The sequence below is a fragment of the Oncorhynchus masou genome, chromosome 14 (assembly GCF_036934945.1).
Source record: "Oncorhynchus masou masou isolate Uvic2021 chromosome 14, UVic_Omas_1.1, whole genome shotgun sequence".
NCBI lineage: Eukaryota > Metazoa > Chordata > Actinopteri > Salmoniformes > Salmonidae > Oncorhynchus > Oncorhynchus masou.
Window position 1 is genome coordinate 3,829,001 of NC_088225.1, and position 25,148 is coordinate 3,854,148.

The 25,148-nt window shown below is 44.7% G+C and overlaps 1 protein-coding gene across 4 annotated transcripts in view; it reads right to left on the minus strand.

Annotated features, from left to right (window-relative positions):
* LOC135553974 (junction plakoglobin-like) overlaps window positions 1–22,962 on the minus strand; it is a 76,777-nt gene extending 53,815 nt beyond the window's left edge. For 2 of the 4 annotated variants that reach the window (XM_064985948.1, XM_064985949.1), the window contains exons 1-2: window positions 22,834–22,962; window positions 22,669–22,736 (exon numbers count right to left, since the gene is read on the minus strand). The gene's annotated coding sequence lies outside the window, so the exon portion shown is untranslated. The remainder of the gene's footprint in view (window positions 1–22,668; window positions 22,737–22,833) is intronic. The other 2 variants (XM_064985947.1, XM_064985950.1) reach the window with 1 other exon arrangement.
* Window positions 22,963–25,148: the final 2,186 nt, after the last annotated feature.

Sequence of the window (25,148 nt, forward strand, 5' to 3'; positions counted from 1 at the left end):
CAACTCTGCCGCCGACAGACTGAGCAAAAGACAAGGCAACAGAGAGAGTGGAAGCGGTTCAAAGACGGTGAGGACCATGGGCAAGCGAGGCGAGATAGAGAGAGGAGAACCGGACAGACGAGGGATAGGTGGAACGTAACGAGTAGAAAAATAAATAGTCGGAAAAGAAGGAAGGATTATGGCGCAACAGAGGAAAGGAAAAGTACGCAGAAAGACCGTTAGGCAGGAAAGGAAAATGGTAGAGAAAAGCAAAGAGAGATAAGGAAGACGGAGTGAAGAGCCGGAGAGGAGGAGATCGTGAAGAGGTTGGAAAGTGAAGGAGGTGGGGGGAGACAGTGACGGTAATTGGAGAAGACAGGGCCTTCAATATTCTGAGCGAGGCGTCAATTGAAAGGATTCGACTGGCTCACTGGAGGGGCCTGGCTCGGTACACATCCTCTCACTGGAGACACACGGGTTATAGACTACTGGGGCTTGCATGAACACACACACCATACACACACACATGCGTGTATGCAAACACACATGTACACACACATGCACACGCTACTTTTCTTTCACAGCGACAAAGCAGGGATTGAAATGGTGCTTATTTAACTGCAATTCTCCCCACTGACATTGCATGCTACATTTTTGCACAAAGCATTATTGATTAAAAAAAATTGAAACAAAAATGTTTTCCTCCTTTGGCAACCACCTAACAACCTAAGTCCTTTCATCATCTCCATCTCTCCACCCTCTGTCTCCAGCCTCCCGCTCTCTGTCTGTCTAGATCTGTCTCTATCTCTGCCTGTCTTCCTCTCTCCTCTACTCCTCTCCCTGCAGCCCTCTTTTCTTCTTAGATCCTGTGGGAGCTGTTCCTTGACCAGAGAGAAACTGGCTCTGTCAGATAGAGATAAAAGTGTGTGTGTATGTGTCTGTACGTGTGCATCTACATGTGTGTGTGTGTGTGTGTGTGTGTGTGTGTGTGTGTGTGTGTGTGTGTGTGTGTGTGTGTGTGTGTGTGTGTGTGTGTATGTGTATGTGTGTGGAGTGCATGTGAGACAGCCTCAGGGGATGGCATTGTGGCCTGCAATATGTCACCCTTCCCCTCAAAAAACCCTGATAAAACCCAGCACCGGATAATCTGAGGTCATGTCTCTTAACCACTATCGACACTGCTCTGTTCTCACGCTTGCGCACACACACACACACACACACATACATATATATATATATATATATATATATACACACACACACACAAAATACTGACAAATACACACAAAAACATACAGCCATTGGACCATATTACTGTTTATACACAATATGTTTTTTTTAATCAAAATGCCTTTTTTGGCAGAACATTTTTGCCTTCTGGAACATGTGAACTTTCATGTGCCTTAATAACAAACGTGTATCTGTAAGTACATCTGTAAGCCATCTGTAAGTACAAATACAATTGTTCAATTAGGACACTGGTTGGTTTAGCCACAGAAAAAGACAGGAACCTTCTCGCTAGCCATGATTGGCTGAGATAATGGCTAGGACATGCCGAGAGATGAGTTTGGGTTGGTCTGCCATGTAGCAGGCTTCCGTCTATAACATGAGCTGCTCAGTATGTGTAGATAATTCTTTCTACTGTGTCTTTTTTGAAAGATGTCATGAAGAACTGCAAAAAGAGCTACCCTGAAATCAACAGGCACTATGGACGAAGATCAGTGGGAAAATGTTGTAATGGAATTACCTTCTGGAGGACGATCGTGCCACGTCGACTCTCTCTGACTCTGAAAATGAATCAGACGACGAGGAAATACCTGATTTAGGTAAAAACATTTTCATTGAAGCAGACATTGTAGAGCCTTCTGATGACAGTGATGGGGAAGAAACGGCAGTCAACAGTGTTGTTGTCATGGAAGATGTTGGAATGCCCGGTGGAAGCAGAGGATGATAGCTCAGGAGATGGAGAAAATCCTGGCATTTCTTACACATATGCGGAGGGGAGTCGAAAAGAGAACACAGAAAACACCTGTCTCCGGGTTACATCTTCAAACTAGTCTAGTAGGCTACATTTGCAGATATTTTACATTTCTAATTTTGTCAGAAATTAATTTTCATTGAAAGTTAAAGCATACTATTATGTGTATGATCTGTGTAGTAATATTATTTGTATCTCAGAAATGTATTTGCATAGCTAGTTATAGCCTAATGTTAGCTAGCTAGCTAACATTGAACCTAGTTAGTTAGCTTTAGCTGCCTGCAGATTCATGCATGTTGGCTAGCTATCACAATCAGTTTGTATTTCTAGTAGTATGGTTTGGGATTATTTCCACGGTCAAAACAACTGGGAACTCTGAACTGGGAACGTGGAAATCTCCGACTTCCGAGCGTTCAAGATAACAGGGAACTCAGAAAAAAGCATACTCCGACAGGGAAAATAATTTTGAACGGTCATCCAACTTGGAATTCCAACTTGGTGACTCGGGCCTCTTTCTAGAGCCCCAATTTTATGATCTGAAGATCACTGACGTGATGATTTGACCTCGCATTTTTCCAAGTTTCCAGTTGTCTTGAAAGCACCATTAGGCACATTGTATGGCTAGCTAGCTACATGTCTAAACAAATGACTCCACTTCGTCAGATGATTACATGCCCTATCAAGTTAGACACGTGTATCTGGTGGTGATTACGGCCATCTATTGTACAGTATTTCATGAACATGTGTACATGTCTAAACAATAGTGACCCGTCCACTTAGATAGCTGTGGCTGGGGGTTGGTTATAGCATTTCTTTCACATGTCCATCAATTTAGACAAGTGTGTCTGGGTAGGAGTCATCTAATAACTATAAAATATTTATACAATATTTATCTGGACACTTTCTATTTTTGATATTGCCACTATGCAAATACGCAAGTAACCATTTCACTGTACAGTTTACACCTTACGTATCCTGTTCATGTGACAAATACACTTAGATTTGATTTGATATAGTGTTTGTTAACCGGAGACAATAATGTGAATAACAACTTGACCTGCGGCAAAGTCAGATTAGGACAGTGTTTCCCAACCCTGATCCTCGAGGATCCCCAATAGTACACATTTGTATTGTAACCCAAGCACACCTGATTCAACTTAACTAATCATCAAGCCCCCTGAATGAGGTGTGTTTCTCCATGGCTACAATGAAAACGTGTACTGTTGGGGGTACTTGGGGAAACACTGATTGAGGATATAGGTCAAGGACTAGATAAAGTGTATTTTTGCTACTACTTTCACCACTTTTAGTCTTGAAATGTTTGGATGTTTACAACACTACCTAACTCACTCTGTTTAGCACATGGCCTTAAATCTGAATCCTTAAAGAGATGGGTGAGGCTAAGGCTTAAGAGGGTGTGAATGATACTGTATGGGTGTAGACCAGTGGCGGTCGGTCCGGTCCAAGGTGAGGGAGGATGATCATTTTCTTTTATGAGCATGGCCTTATTTCTATTACAGCATATTGTATGGCTGTCATTCATATTTCATTCACCCAGCTCAATGTAACATCGATAGGTTTACTTGAATTTTCCCTGTACCCATCACAAGGTTGCTACAACATAGCCTATGAATGAAAATGTTATCAAATTAGAAAAAGTTTAGTAATCAAGGTGACAGACAGTGACACATTCTATACTGTCTTGTAAAAACCGAGTAGGGTAGAGAAGCAGGTACGGAAAGTGAACATTTAATTTTGCACAGACCTGGAACAGGACAGGGACAGCGTCAGAACCGGGTAACACAACGACATATGACAATCAATGCTGAAGTGGAGAACAGAGCTGGGGAACAGACAGATATAGGGGAGGTAATAACACAGGTGAGTCCAGGTGAGTCAAATGAATCGCTGATGCGCATGACTAGCGAAGCAGGTGTACATAATGATGGTGGCAGGAGTGCATAGTGCAGGAAAGCCCGGCTCTCTTGAGCGCCAGGGAGGGAGATTGGGAGCAGGCGTGACACGCCTTGCACACCCTTGCCTTCAACTAGCCGATCTAGGGAGTAATCATCAGTCCAACAGTTGCAAATTAGAATTTCTACTGGACAAATTCAGGTATTTTCGTTCCGTTTGCTTCTGTTTAAGAAACGTTTTTGAACACAATCGACGGACGAAATATACCCCTGATCACACACAAACACAATTCACTTTCATAGCAGCCACATGAAAACAGCAACTATCTACGCACTCTCCTCCTCTCACCTTTTTCCTTCGCTTGTGGACTTCAGTGCACAACACATCAGCTAACTGTGACTAGACAAAAAAAAACTTTCCAAGCCAAACCCTCATAACATGACCGCTATAACCGCTGCACACAGCCTACATCGTTATCACTTCATAGTCAACATAGCTACAAGAACTAACGTGTTAGAAAACCCTCTACAATCATGCAGTACAGTGTACAGTCAGAAAACAGTTTAGCAGTTACACCGGCAGGCCCCGGTGGCAAGAAATTAATAAAACCAAAAGCTTACCTTGACTTGGAAGAGTTCCAGTGTTGGATAGCCATAGCCAGCTAGCTAACATAGCATCCCTCTCTGTTTGAGCCGAGTGTTTGAGTAGGCTAAACTAGCTAATTGCATTCAGTAGCTAAGTGAAAGTGAGAGTATGAAGAAATACAAACAAATATAGGAAGCTCTCTCTCTCGCTTCTTCTTCATTTTGGAAGAAATTAATTTGTTCAAAACTGTTCAACTATTGTCTTTCTCTCTCTTTGAGTCAACTACTCATCACATTTTATGCACTGCAGTGCTAGCTAGCTGTAAGTTATGCTTGCAGTACTAAATTCATTCTTTGATATTTTGATTGGTTGGACAACATGTCAGTTCAAGCTACAAGAGCTCTGAAAGGTTGGAGGACGTCCTCTGAAAGTTGTCATAATTACTGTGTAAGTCTATGGAAAGGGGTGAGAACCACAATCCTCCTAGGTTTTGTGTTGATGTCAATGTACCCAGAGGAGGATGGAAGCTAGCTGTCCTCCGGCTAAACCATGGTCCTAACCTACAGACTGCTGTTGAGGCTACTTTAGACCTACATTACAAAACAGTGTTTTAATCAATTATTTGGTGACTTGAATATATTTAGTATAGTTTTATCTAAAAAGGATAATTTTTTTAATGTTTCACTATTTGTATTTTTATGAAATTCACTGAGTAGGATGGTCCTCCCCTTTCTCCTCTGTGGAGCCTCCACTGGTGTAGGCAAAGAAGAGCTCTCCAGTAGGTGTACCAGAACATTCAAGGGCCATTTTCTCAAAAATTGGGCTACAAGTTTATCAACTTCAAAGCAGAATTACCTTCCCATTGTTCCTCAACTGCAGTGTATGATATACCGTTTTCTAGCTTTGAGTCTCTACTTTTATCCACTGTATATAAAAAAAAAACTTTTTTAAATGTTGCTACATAGAACTGAATCAAGCTGGTCGGTCACATATGGCCAAAGCCAGTTGGACTAGTGTAACGATCAGTACAGATAAAGAGAGACAAGTGGACCTCTGAGAGAAACATGTTAAAAGTGAGGAAGGCTGAGAAAACGACAGAGGGAAAAGAGACAGGAAGAGTGTATCAGTGGGGGAATGGGGTCAGAGATGGTACGACAAAGAAGAGAGACAGAGAGACAGAGAGACAGAGAGAGAGAGAGAGAGAGAGAGAGAGAGACACACACAAAGAGAGACAAGAAGCTTGTAGGCCAAAACCTGAGCCCTCCTACACCCTCTTGTCCCCCAGTCATCCTGATTTTGTGCAGAGGAGCCAGCTGTATGCTGTATGGCTCAACAGGCCTACACACACACACCCACACACCCACCCACACACACACACACACACACACACACACACACACACACACACACACACACACACACACACACACACACACACACACACACAGACAGATGGAGAACAGAAGTGGATGCGGTGGACTACAAGACCAGAGTATGCAAAGGCCATTTGAATAAGACCTTAACCTGAAAACAACAGGCGCTGGCCATTGTGGAGATGTAGCCGGTCTGGTCTGGTCTGTCGCGGGGAGACCTGGCAGAGACCTGACAGCCTGCAGACACCCGGCTCCACTCTCCCTCCCACCCTCCGACCCTAGGGGTTGGCACGGTAACCGCGAGGCAACGTGGGCAGATCTGACAGACTGGGCTCTCCTCACCCCCTCAGCTTCATGGGAGAAATAATCCGCACACTGAGTGAACTCTTCCTCCACACACAGACGGAGAAAAACAGGGGACGGTTAAGCCCTATGAAATTTAACAGATCAAACTGCCCAGAGCTGAGGAGGAAGAAACCAAGCGGGGGTGCAACAAGCGGGGGAGACGTACCCATTGACATAGCATGTGTAGAAATGGATATGTTCGTTCAAGGCTAAAGTGGATTGGTCGCGAGCCATTTCAGACAACTCAGTCAGTTCTAATTTTCTCATGTTCCAAACGATGCTTGTTGACGAGAGCACCTCATTGTTCCGTTCCTTGAGCTACACTCATTATACCTCAATGTGCCAATTCAAATTGGTTGCCATCGCCTATAATTCAAATAAATGAAGGCTTACATCAAAACAATCATTACGTAAACACAAAGGAGGAAAGGTGGAGGTGGAAGTCAAGGAATAAATTGAAAAGCATTCTTTATAAACGGGCAGCTGATTGGCTAAGTAAATTGTGTCGTAAACACAGAGGCTGAAGTAATCAACCACTTCTCTCATTTAAAGATGAATTGAAGATTACTCTTGTTAAGGTCCCATTTGATGGTGTGGGAGTACAGAAAATGCCTTAACTAATGTGGGCAAAGCAGCATTTTCACTACTGCATGTGTTTCTTTATAAACCATTTTGTGTTGTTTTGACTAGTGTGTGTAGTAGCAGTGTTTTGACTGCTGTAAGAGGTCAAGTTGAGTGTCAAGAGTGTCATGTCTTCAGAATGATGTGTGAAATCTTTGCACTAGAACCACCTTGTGGTATTTTTTTATTTTTTTATATTTTTTTACCTTTATTTAACTAGGCAAGTCAGTTAAGAACAAATTCTTATTTTCAATGATGGCCTAGGAACAGTGTGTTAACTGCCTGTTCAGGGGCAGAACGACAGATTTGTACCTTGGCAGCTCGGGGGTTTGAACTTGCAACCTTCCGGTTACCAGTCCAACGCTCCAACCACTAGGCTACCCTGCCGCCCCATTCAGTATTCAGAATAAAGGGTACAGTTGACTCTTAAGACGACTACGTAGTGCACTCTTTAAAGCAGAACTGAACTCAAAAACCAACTTCCCTAGTTGAAAATGACATATGTGACACCAATATTAGTCAGAAACATTTATTCCAGTGCACAAATTGACGGCAAAGTGCAAGTAGGTTCATTTCTGTCATAAAGTCAGTATCATCCAAAAGACAGTTTTGTGGGATTTGTGTAGATGAGCTCGTCATGACTTATTTAAGGGTTGGGTTTTGATTTCGACAATACCCACTTGCCGACTACCATGGGATAAAAAGCTGTGGTGATTGTGGTCTATCCAATCGTACAGCAGAACACACAGACAGTGTGACAGACGTGCCCAGCAAAATACAATCAACTATAGCTAGCTCTCTCTCACTTCTCCTTAATTTTGGAAGAAATGAATTTGTTCAAAACTGTTCCACTACTGTCTTTCTCTCTCTTTGATTCAACTACTCACCATATTTTATGCACTGCAGTGCTAGCTACCTGTAGCTTATGCTTTCAGTACTAGATTCATTCTCTAGTATTTTGATTAGGTGGAAAACATGTCAGTTCATGCTGCAATAGCTTTGATAGTTTGGAGGACGTTCTCCAGACGTTGTCATAATTACTGTGTAAGTCTATGGAAGGGGGTGAGAATCATGAGCCTCCTAGGTTTTGTATTGAAGAAAATGTACCCAGAGGAGGATATAAGCTAGCTGTCCTCCGGCTACACCATGGTGCTTACCCTACAGAGTGCTGTTGAGGCTACTGTAGATCACTTTTTAATGTTTCAATACTTTTATTTTTATGAAATTCACTGAGGAGGATGGTCCTCCCCTTCCTCCTCTACGAGCATCCACTGGTGTAGACAAAGAATTGGCTAAGTAGATTGAGTTGTAAATACAAAGGCTGAAATAATCAACCACTTCTCTCCTTTAAAGATAAATTGAAGATTACTCTTGTTAAGGTCCCATTTGATTGTGTATCCAGAATATGTTTTAACTAACGTGGGAAAAGCAGCATTTTCACTACTGCATGTGTTTTTTAATAAATAATGTATTGTTGTCTTGACTAGCGCGAGTAGTATCAGTGTTTTGACTGCTGTAAGATGTCAAGTTGAGTGTCAAGAGTGTCATGTCTTCGGAATGATGCTGTGTGAAGTCCTTGCACTTAGAATCCAATCGTACAGCAGAACACACAGACAGTGAGACAGACCTGCTCAGCAGCACAGCGGATCAAACTGTGACCTGCGAAATACTGCACCAAACACCTTAGCTAGTAAAATTGCTATCTAAAAGATCCTCAGAAAAAACATCAACATTAATTACAGATTTCTTGATTTATCTTAGATTCATTTAGACTATATTGAGGAAGTGATACTGGCTTTGTTCTTATGGTGTCCAATGTGGGGCAAACTTAAGTAACTGCCACATCGAACCACACCCTCAAGACTAAAATCTTGTTTTTCTTACCTTTATTTTACTAGGCAAGTCAGTTAAGAACAAAGTCTTATTTTCAATGACGGCCCAGGAACAGTAAGTTAACTGCCTGTTCAGGGGCAGAACGACAGATTTGTACCTTGGCAGCTCGGGGATTCGAACTTGCAGAATCAGTGCGTTCAGTCGCTCTTTAAACTTCTTAAGGCTAGGATATGCATATAATAGATTTGTAGATTTGGATAGAAAACACTCTGACGTTTCTAAAACTGTTAGAATAATGTATGTGAGAATAACAGAACTGATTTGGCAGGCAAAACACCGAGCACAATCCATCCAGGGAAAAAAATGTTTGAGGTCACATTGTTTTCTTTGGGAATCCCTATTTATGAGGAACCTGGTTGCAGTTCCTATGGCTTCCACTAGGTGTTAACTGTCTTTAGAAATTGGTTGATGTTTTTCTTTTGAGAAATGAAGAAGTAGTGCTATTCATTGTAAGTGTCACTCCAGGTGGACTCTACTGTTTTGGTGCGCGTGAAACGGAACGCGCTTCATGTTGTTTTTATCTGGTTTTATAAACAGTTTATTCCGTCTTAAATTTGATCGATTATTTACGTTTTAGGGTACCTGAGAATGGATTAGGAATGTTGTTTGAAATGTTTGGACCAAGTTTACAGGTAACTTATTAGATACTTTGTAGGCATGTTGGGCGAGTTGAAACCGGTGTACTTCTGAATCAAACACGCCAAATAAATGGAAATTCTTGGAACATAAAGAAGGACATTATCGAACAAGAGGACCATTTGTGATGTTTCTGGGACATTTTGGAGTGTCAACAGAAGAAGATCTTCAAAGGTAAGGCATTAATTATATCGCTATTCCTGACTTTTGTGGTGCACATGTCTGGTTGAAATATGATTTTCGTGTGTTTGTATGCTGAGCGCTGTCCTCAGATAATCGCATGGTCCACTTTCGCCATAAAGCCTTTTTGAAATCTGACACAGCGTCTGGATTAACAAGAAGTGAAGCTTTATTTTGATGTATTACACAGATATTTTCGTGAATGTTGAATATTGATATTCGTGTAGTTTGAATTTGGCGCACTGCCATTTCACTGGATATTGTCAAATCGATCCCGCTAAAGGGATTGGCGCGTGAAGGGATCCATAAGAGGCTAAATCACTGTTAGAATAGTGTTTAAACTACAGTATGCAGAACGATGATTAAAAAATCAGGAGTGTTCAAACTACTGCCCAAAGGCCTAGCTTTAGTGTAGAAATTGCATAGTTAAGTGGTTATGCACAGCACTAGAATGTTGTACAAGGTATTTGAACAACAGTGTCGTTTTGAATACATAGAGTATTTGGGTCATACTATTGAGGGCAGTGTAGTGTAGTGTTCGACAACAGTAGATGTGGGACAATACTGCTCGGAGCACGGGGGAGAAATCCTGGTCGGCGGGAAGTATAGGAATACACCAAACGGACAGGTTGTATAATAATTAGGCCTTACATAACCATAGGGAGAATATACCTGCTTTTGACAACAAAGGTCATTTCCAGTATCCACTGCCAGTTCGGTCACTGAACAGCACACACACAGACACAGAAAACGCTACGTAAAATGCATGCAAACATAATAACAGACATGCAGAGCACATATACCCACACACAGACACACACCAAATGTGTGCCCTCTACAGACAAGGCAACATGCCGACACACACACGCACACACACACACACACACACACACACACACACTGCACACGAGGAAGAGGACCAGTGCAGACCCCACTATCAGTGGGGGAATATAGGACTAGCTGATCCAGATGTAACCTGCCATCTCTCTCAAAGGTCCCTGACAGATAGAGTACAAGCAGCAGGGTTGGAGGGGGGAGAGAGATGGAGAGAGTGTGTGAGGGAGAAAAATAAAGAAAAAGAGAGTAGGCGTTTCCAGCATGGTGAGGGACGGGTTGGAGGGGAGAGATAGAGTGAGAAAGAGAGAGAGAGATGGAAAGAGAGAGTGAACGAGAGACAAAGAAAAGAGAGTATGGACTTCGACTATGGTGGGGGAATGAGAACTAGGCTGACTGCCTCAAACCAGTCTCCTCTGAAAGGACCAGACACTGCTTTGCTGGCAGCCTGAGCCCTGCGGAACGTCAAACCTTCGCCAAACACCCCTGACGTTTAGCCCAGCATATTTAACAGACCCTGTCTATTATAAACCTCCTCTTCTAGGCAAAGCAAAGCACTCTCCACTCACGTACACACAACCCAGTTTCCTTTTCACCACCACTTACACCAACCGTAACGCCTATCATACTGTCACTGTCACGCTCCAAACCTGACAACTAGAGGACGCTTATTAAACCGACGCTGTCATGAATATGCTACTCACGATTATTCCCGCTTCTCTCAGGGAGAGAATTGACACACTCCATGGATTGAGGGAGGGGGGTGCATGTTGGCACGCAGTAGTGGGGCTGCAATATCCCTGAAGCTTTGCTGAGGGGAGTGCGAAGGATGGGGGGTGGGGGAGGAGGGAGCGGGAGATATCGCGATGTGAGCAGGTGGTAGGGGATAAGCAGAAAGGATGGGGGGTGGGGGAGGAGGGAGCGGGAGATATCGCGATGTGAGCAGGTGGTAGGGGATAAGCAGAAAGGATGGGGGGTGGGGGAGGAGGGAGCGGGAGATATCGCGGTGTGAGCAGGTGGTAGGGGATAAGCAGAAAGGATGGGGGGTGGGGGAGGAGGGAGCGGGAGATATCGCGATGTGAGCAGGTGGTAGGGGATAAGCAGAAAGGATGGGGGGTGGGGGAGGAGGGAGCGGGAGATATCGCGGTGTGAGCAGGTGGTAGGGGATAAGCAGAAAGGCTCCACAGGGGAAGCGCCTTTAGCGTGTCACTTTAGCTTGTTAGGCTCCATCTGCAGGTTTCTCTGATGATATGGGCGAAAGGAACAGAAAGATAATGTTGGCTCGCGCTCTTACACTGCTGGCAGCAGTTGGATGGATGGTTGGAATGTGTGTAGGTAAGGTAGAGAGTGAAAGGAGGAGGAGAGAAGAAGGGGGCTGTGTGTGTGGATTTGTTTGAATGGTCTCACTTCTAAGCAATTCTGAGTGGTTCAATTTCAATCACATTCACACACACCTGTGGTTGGAATGTGCTGAAATTCTCCATTGCGACCACTGACATAGTCCCTTTAAATCTGGGCTCGTGATTTCAGAGGTACTATAAGAAGAAGGGGCTTTCGTTTTTATCTTGAATGGGAGCTTACCTTGAAAGTGTCTGCAATGTACTTTTTCCTTGAATAAGTATCGTCTTTCGGTACTGGCACTGAGGCGCACGCAGGACTCATCTCACACTGTGCCTTTGCTTCCCATTTGCTTCAATTAGAATGCTCCTGACATTCAGCCACTTTAAAGGCAGAGTGATCCTTACATTGAACACTACCCTAAGGACCATTACAGAGCAGCACTTACAGGGCTAAAGCTGTGCTCGTATGGACGTTATCTTCCCTTTTGTGAGTTTGTTTTTTAAATGGGATGTTTTTTAATTGGAGGCCTTGGCATTGTTTCTAGTTGAGTTTAACTTTGAAACTGACCTAGTGAATCTTCCTTGATCTTTGAGGGATGTTGTTGGCAATAGCCATCGGGTTTACAGTATCTGAAGCCACCCGCCCATTGCTTTGATGCTATTCCACCATCAGATGAGCCCAAAAGCTATTGGAGAAATGAAACAAGAGTCCATTGATTGAGGCCTAAGATCATTCTTCCACAAAGCGTGGCCTTGAAGATAAAGCCCATGCTGAGGCGGCATAACACTTGGTCATGCCAAATGTATGTTGCAGGGAGAGATGAAGTGAATGGGAGAGGAGCATGCTGTTCCCACCATCCAACCACGTATCACAGGTCTCTAGTAATGAAGAAGCCTTGTATCAAACAATCCCTTTGCATAACCCACAGATTTACCACTTGTACACACTCAGGTCAGTGCTAACACCCACACAAATACTCAGTCACACCAAATCCACAGATGTAGCTAGTACACACTTGACGCCACTCAAGGCATCTGCCACTCACCCACTCTTAAGCACGTATGCACAACAGACACACACACCAGACAAACCTGCAGATACCACACACACACACACGGATGTGACAACATACTGTTGTTACTGGTGTAATTAGAGTACTATTTAACAAACTAAACCCAAACCACGAGACAACTACCAACATACCAGATGGACGAACAGACAGACAGACACACACACACGCGCGTGTCATGGGGACATTAAATGTATTTACATCCTATTTTTCCTGACCCCCTAACCCTAAACGTAACCCTAACCTTATCCCTTATCCCGTAATCCTAACAAGGATAGGTCCCCACAAGGATAGAAGAACCCCCCCCCCACACACACACACACAAACACACACACTCCTTGTCACGCCCTGACCATAGAGAGCCCGTGCCCTTGTCACGCCCTGACCATAGAGAGCCCGTGACTAGGGGGTATTCTAGTTTATAATTTCTATGTTGTGTTCTAGTTTATATTTTCTATGTTGGTGTATGATTGCCAATTAGAGGCAGCTGGTAATCGTTGTCTCCAATTGGGGATCATATTTAAGTAGCTATTTTTGTGTTTGTTTTGTGTTTGTGCATGTGCACCACGTAGTCAAGTTTAGTTGTTCGTTTATTGATATATTTTGTTTTGTTTAAGTTTCTCTTTGAATAAAATATGTGGAACTCAACATCCGCTGCACCTTGGTCCCATTCTTACGACAGCCGTGACAGAATATCCCACCAAAAGAGGACCAAGCAGCGCATCCGTGAGGTAAAGGAATTTTGGACATGGGAAGAAGTGATGGGTAGATGCGAGACCCTTCCTTGGCGACAGACGGAAGGTAATGGTGGAGGACAGTGACGACAACAGGGTTCACGTCCACAGAAACCCCAAGGACAACCCCAAGATTTTTTGGGGGAGGCACAAGGGGTGGCTGGCTGAGCCGCGGGAAGAGCCAGAGCACATGGAGCAGGCGATAGAGATGTGGTCAGTCGACCCAAGGAGAGTGCCAGAGCCTGCATGGGAGTTGATGGAACAGTGTTTTTTATTTTACCTTTATTTAACCAGGCAAGTCAGTTAAGAACAAATTCTTATTTTCAATGACGGCCTAGGAGCAGTGGGTTAACTGCCTGTTCAGGGGCAGAATGACAGATTAGTACCTTGTCGGGGGTTTGAACTTGCATCCTTCTGGTTCCTAGTCCAACTCTCTAACCACTAGGCTACCCTGCCGCCCCTGCCACCCTAGTGTGAGGAAGGATACCGGAGAATGCAGTTGGCTAGGAGTATGCGGCAGCGCAAGTGTGCTGAAGAGTGGGTCATCAGTCCGGTGCCATATGTGACGGCTCCACGCACCAGATCTCCGGTGCGCCTCCTCAGCCCGGTATGTCATGTGTCGGTTCCTCGCACTCGCCATAAGGAACGTGTCATCAGTCCGCTGCCAAAGAATCTTTGGGGGGGGCACTTGGAGCTGGCGGTCGAGCAGCGGAGAGGGCCAGAGCCTGTGTGGGAGTCAGAGGAGGAATTCGATGAAAGATTCCGGAGAGAGGTGGTAGCGATGAGAATGCTGCAGCACACTCGTCCTGAAGTGCATGTCCCCAGTCCGGTACGTCCTTTGCCAGCTCCCCGCACTCTCCCTGAAGAGCCAGAGACCGTCAGGGAGGCGATGGAGAAGTTGGGAGAGAGAGAGAGGAGGGAGATGTTGTGCAAGTGTGTTCTGCTCAACATTCGACCAGAGGATCCGGTAGGCAGTCTGGTGAAACCTGTACCGGCTCCACACATCTGGACTCTAGTGCGTATTCACAGTCCAGAGCTTATGGCGACGGTTCACAGTCCGGAACCTCCTGCAACGGTCCACAGTCCGGAACCTCCTGCGACGCTCCAGAATCTCCTGCGACGGTCCATGGTCCGAGAACATCCTGCGACGGTCCATGGTTCATAACCTCCAGCGAGGGTCAACGGTCCGGCGCTTCCAGGAAAGGCGTCCAGTCCAGCTCCAGGGCAGGAGCCTTCCTCTGCGCCGGTGGCCAGTCCAGGCATGGTGTCCAGTCCAGATCCAAGGCTGGAGCCTTCCTCTGCGCCGGTGGCCAGTCCAGGCACGGCGTCCAGTTCCGCTCCATGGCTGGAGCCTTCCTCTGCGCCGGTGGCCAGTCCAGGCACGGCGTCCAGTTCCGCTCCATGGCTGGAGCCTTCCTCTGCGCCGGTGGCCAGTCCAGGCACGGCGTCCAGTTCCACTCCATGGCAGGAGCCTTCCTCTGTGCCGTTGGCCAGTTCAGGCACGGTGTACAGTTCCGCTCCAGGGCAGGAGCCTTCCTCTGCGCCGGTGGCCAGTCCAGGCACGGTGTACAGTTCCGCTCCAGGGCAGGAGCCTTCCTCTGCGCCGGTGGCCAGTCCAGGCACGGTGTACAGTTCCGCTCCAGGGCAGGAGCCTTCCTCTGCGCCGGTGGCCAGTCCAGGCACGGCGTCCAGTTCCACTCCATGGCAGGAGCCTTCCTCTGCGCCGGTGGCCAGTCCAGGCACGGCGTCCAGTTCCACTCCATGGCAGGAGCCTTCCTCTGTGATAATTATTGCCCAGTTCAGGCACGGTGTACAGTTCCGCTCCAGGGACATAAATTAGTATGATATGTTATGTTTGGTATGGTTACATAAGACAGATGGAAACAGGTGGTTGGAACATCTAACAACCCAAGGTTGGAGCCTTCCTCTGCGCCGGTGGCCAGTCCAGGCACGGCATCCAGTTCCGCTCCATGGCTGGAGCCTTCCTCTGCGCCGGTGGCCAGTCCAGGCACGGCGTCCAGTCCAGGCACGGCATCCAGTTCCGCTCCATGGCAGGAGCCTTCCTCTGTGCCGATGCCCAGTCCAGGCACGGTGTACAGTTCCGCTCCAGGGCAGGAGCCTTCCTCCCGCCGGTGCCCAGTCCAGGCACGGTGTCCAGTCCAGCTACATGACCGGAGCCTTCCTCCGGGGGGGGAGGGGGGGGGTACTGTCACGCCCTGACCATAGAAAGCCCTTGATTCTCTATGGTGTAGTAGGTCAGGGCATGGCTGGGGGTTAGTCTAGTTTATATTTTCTGTGTGGGGTTCTAGTTCCCTTTTCCACCTGACAAACACATTATGTCAGCCACCTAGGTAGAAATCTGTCTCCGGGCTTCAGTCGGCTCAGGTTGTACCTAGATAACTTGGCTATAATCCATCTTGTGATGTGGTAGGCTATGTTTGACACTTCACAAAAGCATTCAGCCATCTCGGTATTGAAATACGGACGACTGGATTCACCTGATAACCTGAAAACTATTATGGGTGTTGAGATCTGCCCAAGTTTGACATCAGTTGCCAACCAACCAGCTAGAAATGAGATTTCATTAGCACCCAGAGCAACCTGGCTTAATGTCATAAAAAGCTACTGCAGACCAAGATGCACTTGGAGATGTAATAAGGGGGAAAAGGAGGAAAACCACTATGATAGTGATTCAAAGAAGAGGGATAGGTTACTACCTGGAAATATCTATGAGGAGAGGAAAAAAGCTATTTGGAGAGGGGGAAAGGCTGTGGCCTATACCTCAAAGGCATAATATAAGGGGGGGGGAGTGAGCTACTGAATGAGCAACTGAATGATGGCAATTTTACAGCATTTGGACAAGAACATGACCATACCCTATTTTCACAAAGGGATAATTATTGACAACTAAAGTGGCCGTAGTAGGTCTGCGCGAGATGGAGTGAGCGGTGGCAGTTGAGAGGCGTGTGATGGGGGCTTGTAGACCGCAAAGCAGAGCATCCACTGTCACAAGCTATTTTAGAAACTTGTTTCCCAGCCTGGTCTCATAGACTAGACGTAACATAGTAAATGTAAATCGGAGACACGCAAATTAGTATGATATGTTATGTTTGGTATGGTTACATAAGACAGATGGAAACAGGTGGGTAAGTGTACAATGCGAACATCTAACAACCCAAAGGTTGCAAGTTCGAATTTCATCAAGGACTACTTTAGCATTTTAGCTAATTAGAAACTTTTCAACTACTATTACTTTTGAGTGACTTTGCGACTACATAGCATGTTAGCTAACCCTTTGCCTAACACTAACCCTACTCTTAACCCTTTTAGCTAACTCTTCCCCTAACCTGGGGTTGGGTGGTATCCAGATTTTCATAGCGTTATACCGTCCTTCTCTTGTATCCTGATGTATGGTATTCCCAGATTATATCAAGGGGACGCCCAAAAACACAAAAAACCCATTGGGCATCTATTACCAGAATGCTAACAATATTAGCACAAGTAATAGCGAATTTCCATGGAGGCTGCTAGCTTAATATGCAAACGAGCGGCATGTGTAATCCAAGATGGCGTAGCAGTCAGACGTCTTTGTCCTGTCGTGTCCCTTAAATATATTGTTTTTTACAAATTTTTCTTCGCATATCATTTAAAATATTTTGCTAAACCTCAACATCTATATACTCTCCTGCAACCCGCCTCACCCAATGTAGCGTGGATCTGCTTTTTTTTCTAAAGTATCTATATTTACTTCGGATCTGGAATCCCTCAACTGAAGCTAGCCAGCTAACTACCAGCTATCAGTCAGCAAACCATTGCCAGCGGTCATCAGCTAACCTTCAGCTCGAATAGCTCTCGCCAGTTCTAACAACGTGACTCTAACCAGAGCATAACGGACCTATTATTTTTATCCCCAGATTCCCACTGCAAACTGAACATTTTCATCTGGATCTTCACAACTAGCTAACCGCAACCCCGGATGACTAGTCCTGGCTAGCGTTTCCATCCACTTAGCTTGAAGCTAGCCTGGCCAGAGCTCCTGTGCTACCACCAAAGCATACTCCCCTCAGGTGCGACGCCCGCTGAAGGCCCGTTATGCTAACCAGCTAGGCCTGCTAGCTACCTAGAGCTACTTGGAATCCTACTAATTCCACGACCGGTCTATTGACGTCACCGCATGAAGGCAAAAACAGACATAAACCCATCGCAACGTCCCCCAAAGGCTAACGACCTAGCCCCTGCTATCTGCTTGCTTGCTAAACCGGCCTGCTAACTGCTAGCCTGCCCCGGTCTACTAACTGCTAGCTTGTTTAGCCCCGGTCTGCTAACTGCTAGCTTGTTTTAGCCCAGGCCTACTAACTGTTAGCTTGTTAGCACAGGCCTGCTAACTGTCTGAATCGCCGTGTCCCCAGCCAGCCCAACCACTCACTGGACCCATATTTATTTTCAATCTCTTTTCGATTTTTAATTTGATTATACCTTCCGGTAACCTGCCTCACCCAGTGTGATACGGAATCGCTATTATTTTTAATTTTAGAATACATTCAAGAACCTCCAGAAGCTAAACAGCTAATTAGATACAAGCTGTTTAGTCATTGTTAGCCACTGCTAGCGGCTTTTGACCTTCTGCACAGCCAGCCCTGTTTTTAGCCTGGATAATACTCGCCAGTCTACCAGTATCGAACTGTCTTTCCACAACAACGCCGGATTCCTGCCGTAATCCCTGGACCACTTCTTCTGATCTTCACAGCTAGCTTGCACCCAGTACCGAAGCTATTCCTGAGGCCCACCTCCCGGCCTACTCAGCTGTTCACCCAGGCCCTGCATGTCCCCAGGTGCTCTCATTTGTTGACTTCTGTGATCGAAAATGCCTTGGTTTCATGCATGTCAACATCAGAAGCCTCCTCCCTAAGTTTGTTTTACTCACTGTTTTAGCACACTCTGCCAACCCTGATGTCCTTGCCGTGTCTGAATCCTGGCTTAGGAAGGCCACCAAAAATTCGGAGATTTCCATACCAAGTATAACACTTTCCGTCAAGATAGAACTGCCAAAGGGGGAGGTGTTGCAAAAGTTCTGTCATGCCCAAACAGTTCGAACTTCTAATTTTAAAAATGTATCTCTCCAGAAATAAGTCTCTCACTGTTGCCGCCTGCTACCGACCCCCCTCAGCTCCTTGTCCAGGTCTTGTTCTCAACTAGCCTACCTGGTTAAATAAAGGTGGAATATAAAAATACAAATAAAAATGTGTACGCGCTGTGTCTTTGTGGAGTCTGGAGTCGCTAGGGCAACAGGGCTCTCTGCTCTGCTCAGGGAAGAGAGGGAGGAGAAGACTGGCCCGAGAACGGAGAGGAGAAAAAACATGAGGAAATCAAGATAGTGATCTGTACAATTAACTAATCCAAATAACTTTGACTTCTCAAACATGGCAGAAAACTGGTACTACATGATGCCCTGTCACCTTATTAATTCAGACACTTACTTAGATTAACTAGCAAGTTAAATATAGGGTTTGGGTTAAGGCAAAATTCAGAGTTTTTCACACCAATTCTAATTTTTTAAATGCAGGTGTAAAATGCTTCTTATCGTAATTTCTGCTCGGCATCAGATGCATTTTCTGCTTCAGTTGCACTTCTCCACTCGGATGAGAATTCCCGAACAGGCATTCTATCAGCATACAGCTCTCTGACTGATGTGTAGCTACTTTTCTCCAGTACTTTTCTCATGTAGCCAGCAGCAGTCCCATCCAATTCCATTCACCCAATGTGCTCCAAACAGGGTTGCCATGTCCACAGTTTTTCTGTAAATTGGGCAACATTGAAAACGTTTTGAAAATGTATTGGTCCTAGGTTGCGGGTTTTTGGGCTACTTCTACTTGCTACGCGGCCGCCATGGCATTTCTCTTTAAAGAAATACAGGTCTATTTCATTGTGACCTGCTGCTGCTGACTATCAGGCAATGAGGCAGGCTGTTGAGAGAGCACTGCAGTATGCAGCTTAGTCCACTATTGGCTGAGTCACGTGAGTGAAAGGAGACAGAGCAGCACATGTGCACATCGTGACAACTTTTTCCGCAGTTGTAGGTAGGCTAGGTAACGTCATTATGAACAAATGGAACATTTTCATGGAAGTTATGGAACTCCATGGTGTGCTTCTGTTATGGTGAAAAGTCCTCAATGAAACTGACATTAAATGTGGAGAATGATCCATTTGCGTCTGCTGGCCATTAAGTAGCCTATTCATTTATATGCCATTGCAGGCAACTGTAGGCTAACATTTGATACAATAAACATGTTGAAATGACTATATTACTGGAGTCATTGCAAATCAATTTGTGCCACTTGTGTAGCCTACCTGGAGCTGTCAAACAAATTTAATACATAACCTATAACTTCAGTGTATTGTGGTTGTAGCCTTGTGTTATTGTGCAATTATTAATGGTCATGTTTAGTTAATTAACTTAGAAGTTCTAAAAGCTCTATTGCAATCGAAGATCAGTTGTTGGAATGCATTAGACTGACTGCAACATTCAGTCAGATTAGGCTACAGGTAAAATAAAATGTGTCACTACTAAAAGGACACCAATAAGAAGAAGAGACTTGCTTGCTCCGAAGAAAGACGAGCAATGGATATTAGACTGGTGGAAATCTGTCCTGATGGTCTGATGAGTCCAAATTGTTATTTTTGTTCCAACCGCCATGTCTTTGTGAGATGCAGAATAGGTGAATGGATGTGTGGTTCCCACTGTGAAGCATGAAGGAGGTGTGATGGTGTGGGGATGCTTGCTGGTGACACGATCCACGATTTATTTCAAATTCAAGGCACACTTAACCAGCATGGGTACCACAGCATTCTGCAGCGATACACCATACCATCTGGTTTGCACTTAGTGGGACAATCATTTGTTTTTCAACAGGACAATGACCCAACACACCTCCAGGCTGTGTAAGGGCTATTTGATCAAGAAAGAGAATGGTGCTGCAACAGATGACCTGGCCTCCACAATCACCTGACCTCAACCCAATGGAGATGGTTTGGGATGAGTTGGACCAGGGAGTGAAGGAAAAGCAGCCAACAAGTGCTCAGCATATGTGGAAACTCCTTCAAGACTTGTGGAAAAGCATTCCAGGTGAAGCTGGTTGAGAGAATGCCAAGAGTGTGCAAAGCTGTCATCAAGGAAAAGGCTGGCTACTTTGAAGAATCTGAAATATTTGTATTTATTGAACTAGGCAAGTCAGTTAAGAACAAATTCTAGTTTACAATGACAGCCTACTGAGGAACAGTGGGTTAACTGCCTTCTTCAGGGGCAGAATGACAGATTTTCACCTTGTCAGTTTAGGGATTCAATCCAGCAACCTTTCGGTTCATGGCCTAACTCTCTAACTACTAGTCTACCTGCCACACTTTTTTGGTTGCTCCATGATTCCATATGTGTTATTTAATAGTTTTGATGTCTTCACTATTATTCTACAATGTAGAAAATAGTAAAAATGAAGAAAAACCCTTGAATTAGTAGGTGTATCCAAACTTTTGACTGGTACTGTACATACATATTCATATTTAATTCAGTGGTTGAAATTACGACCCCATCCTCAGTATCCTATTCCAGCAGGCTATTGTGAAACTCAAGCTCTTCTTACCTCGAAATCGCCAAACTATTCATGTTGAATCAATTACTATGTTAATTTGAACCAAGCAAGCTGCTAAATCGTTCAGTTTAAATCTTGCCTTCATCTCGCCTTGGTTACCGTAGCCTATCTGAAATAAGATGTAGGCCTATCAGGGCATATAGGCGAGCTGCATCTATCTAAGCAAACCATGGCAAGGTTGAATTACAATCATAAACCCAGATTTTAGTCTCTAGCCTATGCTTACTGAAATAACAAGTAAATCTTGTAAATGGGTCATTTATAACTGTTTGTAGTCTTAGCATATGGTTTGTGGTATATGGCCAATATACCAAGGCTAACAGCTGTACGCAGGCACTCTGCGTTGCATCATGCATAAGAACAGTCCTTCGCCATGATTTATTGGCCATATACCATACCCCGTTGTTCCTTATTGCTTAATCATAGTAGTCAGACAAGTTAAATCGACATCCATTGATCGAAAAAGATCTTCACTGATGAGTTTAATATGGGCAACTAATATTTTCTCTTACAACATATTCAAATTCGTTTGCAATAATTATTATATTGGTGAAAACTGAATTTTGATTATGTTATGGAAAAAGTGTTTATTGTATCAATGTGGCAACTCCTGTCTTGCTGTGAAGAAAACAAATAGGCTAGTTTTCAGGCTTTTTGCGTGGGTTTTGGGTGGTCACTGGGCTAGAAATATTAGCAAGACCTGGCATCCCTGGCTCCGAAACAGAAAGTTAAACATTGATTTTCCCTAACGGCAAGAACTCCAATCCGTTTTACACGTAGCCTAGGCTACAATTAGGAAACATGACTGACGCTCACGATGAGTGTGAGATAATTTGATATAGGTGTGGTGGCACTTATGGGACTCACTCACGTATCGATTTTCACAACGAACACCACTACAAAACAACTTCTACTGTGATTGTAATTACCATGACGGCATCGTCCGGGCAGCAACGCACAACGCACAGGAGAGGACATAACTGTAGCATACGGTAACACTGAGCATATTGCAATACCCACACAAATATTTGGTGAATTGACAACAGGGTGAGTTTCATGTTTTAGAATGAGCTAAAACAATAGTCTAGGCTACTTATACCAAACTAGTCATGCCTAGGCTATTCTACTCGCATGCATCCCTATTTGGAGATAGAGGTGCATGCACCTCTATTCCTTGAGTTCCTATCAATAAACAGTCAAGTTTCCCCTAGCCAGGTCACTCGCACCGACACCGATGGGTTACTGCCTACACCCATGTCACAGACAAAGAATGTCGATTCAAAAGCAACAGCAACATTGCAGAAGTGTGAGACAATTCTGGTAACAATTATATAGCTCAGTGCGTAGCCTATTCGACCGAAACAAAATGTCCCACATCTGGCAAGACTGAAACGCTCAGGAAGGTTGGCTGGCTACGTTCACGGACACAATCAAAAAATGCCAGACAAACACGACATAGAGGGAGTATATCAGTCTCAACAGCTGGAAAGGAATGTCACTTGGTATTGATAATGCTATAAACTACACCTGATCAATACCTTACCTATTCACAACGCATCACAGCATCTTGTTGGAGAAAACACTGTTGCTCGAACATTCGCTTTCCGAACACTACAAAACATGACATTATCTCAAATAAACTCCACTATGTTACAGCATGCGACTGAAGCGACGCCCCAGAGCGCCAGTGTGTTGACAGGTTGGTTACCTTGCGCAATTAAATCGCCGGTTTCAGGACCTCCTTGCGCGCAGCACTCCGAGTATAAACTTTTCTTAAATCCCGTGTTCGCCTGCTCGTTCTGGATCCCTCCGTTCCAAGCAAGTCGGGAATGTGTTGAGCAACGGTTCAGTGACAACGTCAATTTCGTGGAGTCTCCACCCACGGCACCAAGAGAGACCCAATAGGCGGGTTGTTGAAACGGTCATTGGCTAAATCAACATATACAGTGTTATTACAAGGTAATTGAAAGATATGTGCAATATCGGTAACAATTTTCAATTCCTTCTGGAGTAAGCAATAGCCTAAATATTCGTCTCCTTTATGTTTCTCCCTGCACAATTATGAAATAGATTGTGATACATCATGAGGAATAACTATCATCAACAGACATTCAATAACAATTTAAAAACGATGTCTAATATGACATTCACCAAATCTAATAATTCCCGCTCGTTTTAAATCTAAGCAGAAAAGCCTACATTGAAATGTTTGCTTTCCTATCTATCACCCATACATCTCCAGAACCTGCCACAATAATTACAACCAAATGAAATATGTGGGCAATATAATTTATCTTCCTCTCTTATGTACATCTAATCTAATTAAACGTTCAGTGCCCTCATTAGAGAGTTATGACCAAATAATCCCTCTTAACTCCTGTACTCTGCCAGCCTCTCCACTTAAAGATTGTGATGTGTGATTGTCACTGAGGCAACAGAGAAGCATTGTGAAATTAATTAATCAATCAATCCCGAGTGGCGCAGTGGCCTAAGGCACTGCATCCGAGTTAGGGGAGGGTTTGGTTGAGGTGGCTTTACTTGGCACATCGTACTCTAGTGGTGGGCCAGGCGCCTGCAGGCTGACTTCGGTTGTCAGTTGAACAGTGTTTCTTTTGACACATCTTGACCTTCGCCTCTCCTACGTTCGTTGGGGAGTTGCAGTGATGAGACAAGATTGTAATTGGATCGCAGTTGGATATCATGATATTGGGGAGAAAAAAGGTTGTAGAAAAAAATACAAAAATAAAAATAAGTGTGTGTGCATGCATGTGTGTGCGTAGGTTAAGAGAGCTCAGAGGTCAGATGGGTCAGTCTAGGCCAGGGACACCCAATGTCAGCCTAACCTGTCTTTCTGCACCCGCTATCATACTCCATGTATGTGTTCCTGTCATGTGTTCCACTTCATTGACCAGAGAACATACTGTACACTGAAAAACACTTAGGGCCTAACCAACTGGACCACAAACCAACAGCTCACCACTCAAGGCAGAATGTGTGAAAGAAGAACTCCATTGACCAGTCTCTGTTCTCTATGACGGCTATATCTTATAGGTTGGATTCAGTCCTCTCCTGACCTGACACTTCTTCACATGTTATACGAGAAACCATTTTGGTTTGTCTATCAGGCATCTGGTATGACATTTGGACATGTTTCTGAAAACATGACAACACATGTATGAAATCTAGTCACAAAATGACCATGAATCAGTCAGTGTTTCCGACAACAGATTTTTGTGTGGCTAATATGAAGACAAATAGTTTAATTAGAAGAATATGAGGTTTGCAGCTACTGTACTGGAAGGGAATTCCACAATCTACGAGAACATATATTCCATGACCAAATGTATCTGGACACTTGCTTGTCAAACATCTCATTCCAAAATCATGGGCGTTAACATGGAGTTGGTCCCCCATTTGTTGCTATAACAGCCTTAACTCTTCTGGAAAAGCTTTCCACTAGATGTTGGAACATTGCTGCGGGGACTTGCTTCCATTCAGCCAAAAGAGCATTAGTGAGGTCGACACTAATGTTGAGCAATTAGGCGTTGCTCGCAGTCGGTGTTCCTATTCGATGGGGTTGAGGTCAGGACTCTATGCAGGCCGGTAAAGTTCTTCCACACCGATCTCGACACACCATTTCTGTATGGACCTCGCTTTGTGCATGGGGGCATTGCCATGCTGAAACAGGAAAGGGCCTTCCTGCAACGGTTGCCATAAAGTTGGAAGCACAGAATCATCTAGAATGTCTAACATGAACCATGAAAAACTTCCCCAGACCATTATTCCCCATCCACCAAACTTTACAGTTGGCACTATGCATTAGGGCAGGTAGCTTTCTCCTGGCATACACCAAACCCAGATTCGTCCATCGGACTGCTAGATGGTGAATCTTGATTCAGAGAACACGTTTCCACTGTTCCAGAGTCCAATGGCGGCGAGCTTTAATCCACTGTAGCCAACACTTGGCATTGCATGTGGTGATCTTAGGCTTGTGTGCGGCTGCTCGGCCATGGAAACCCACTT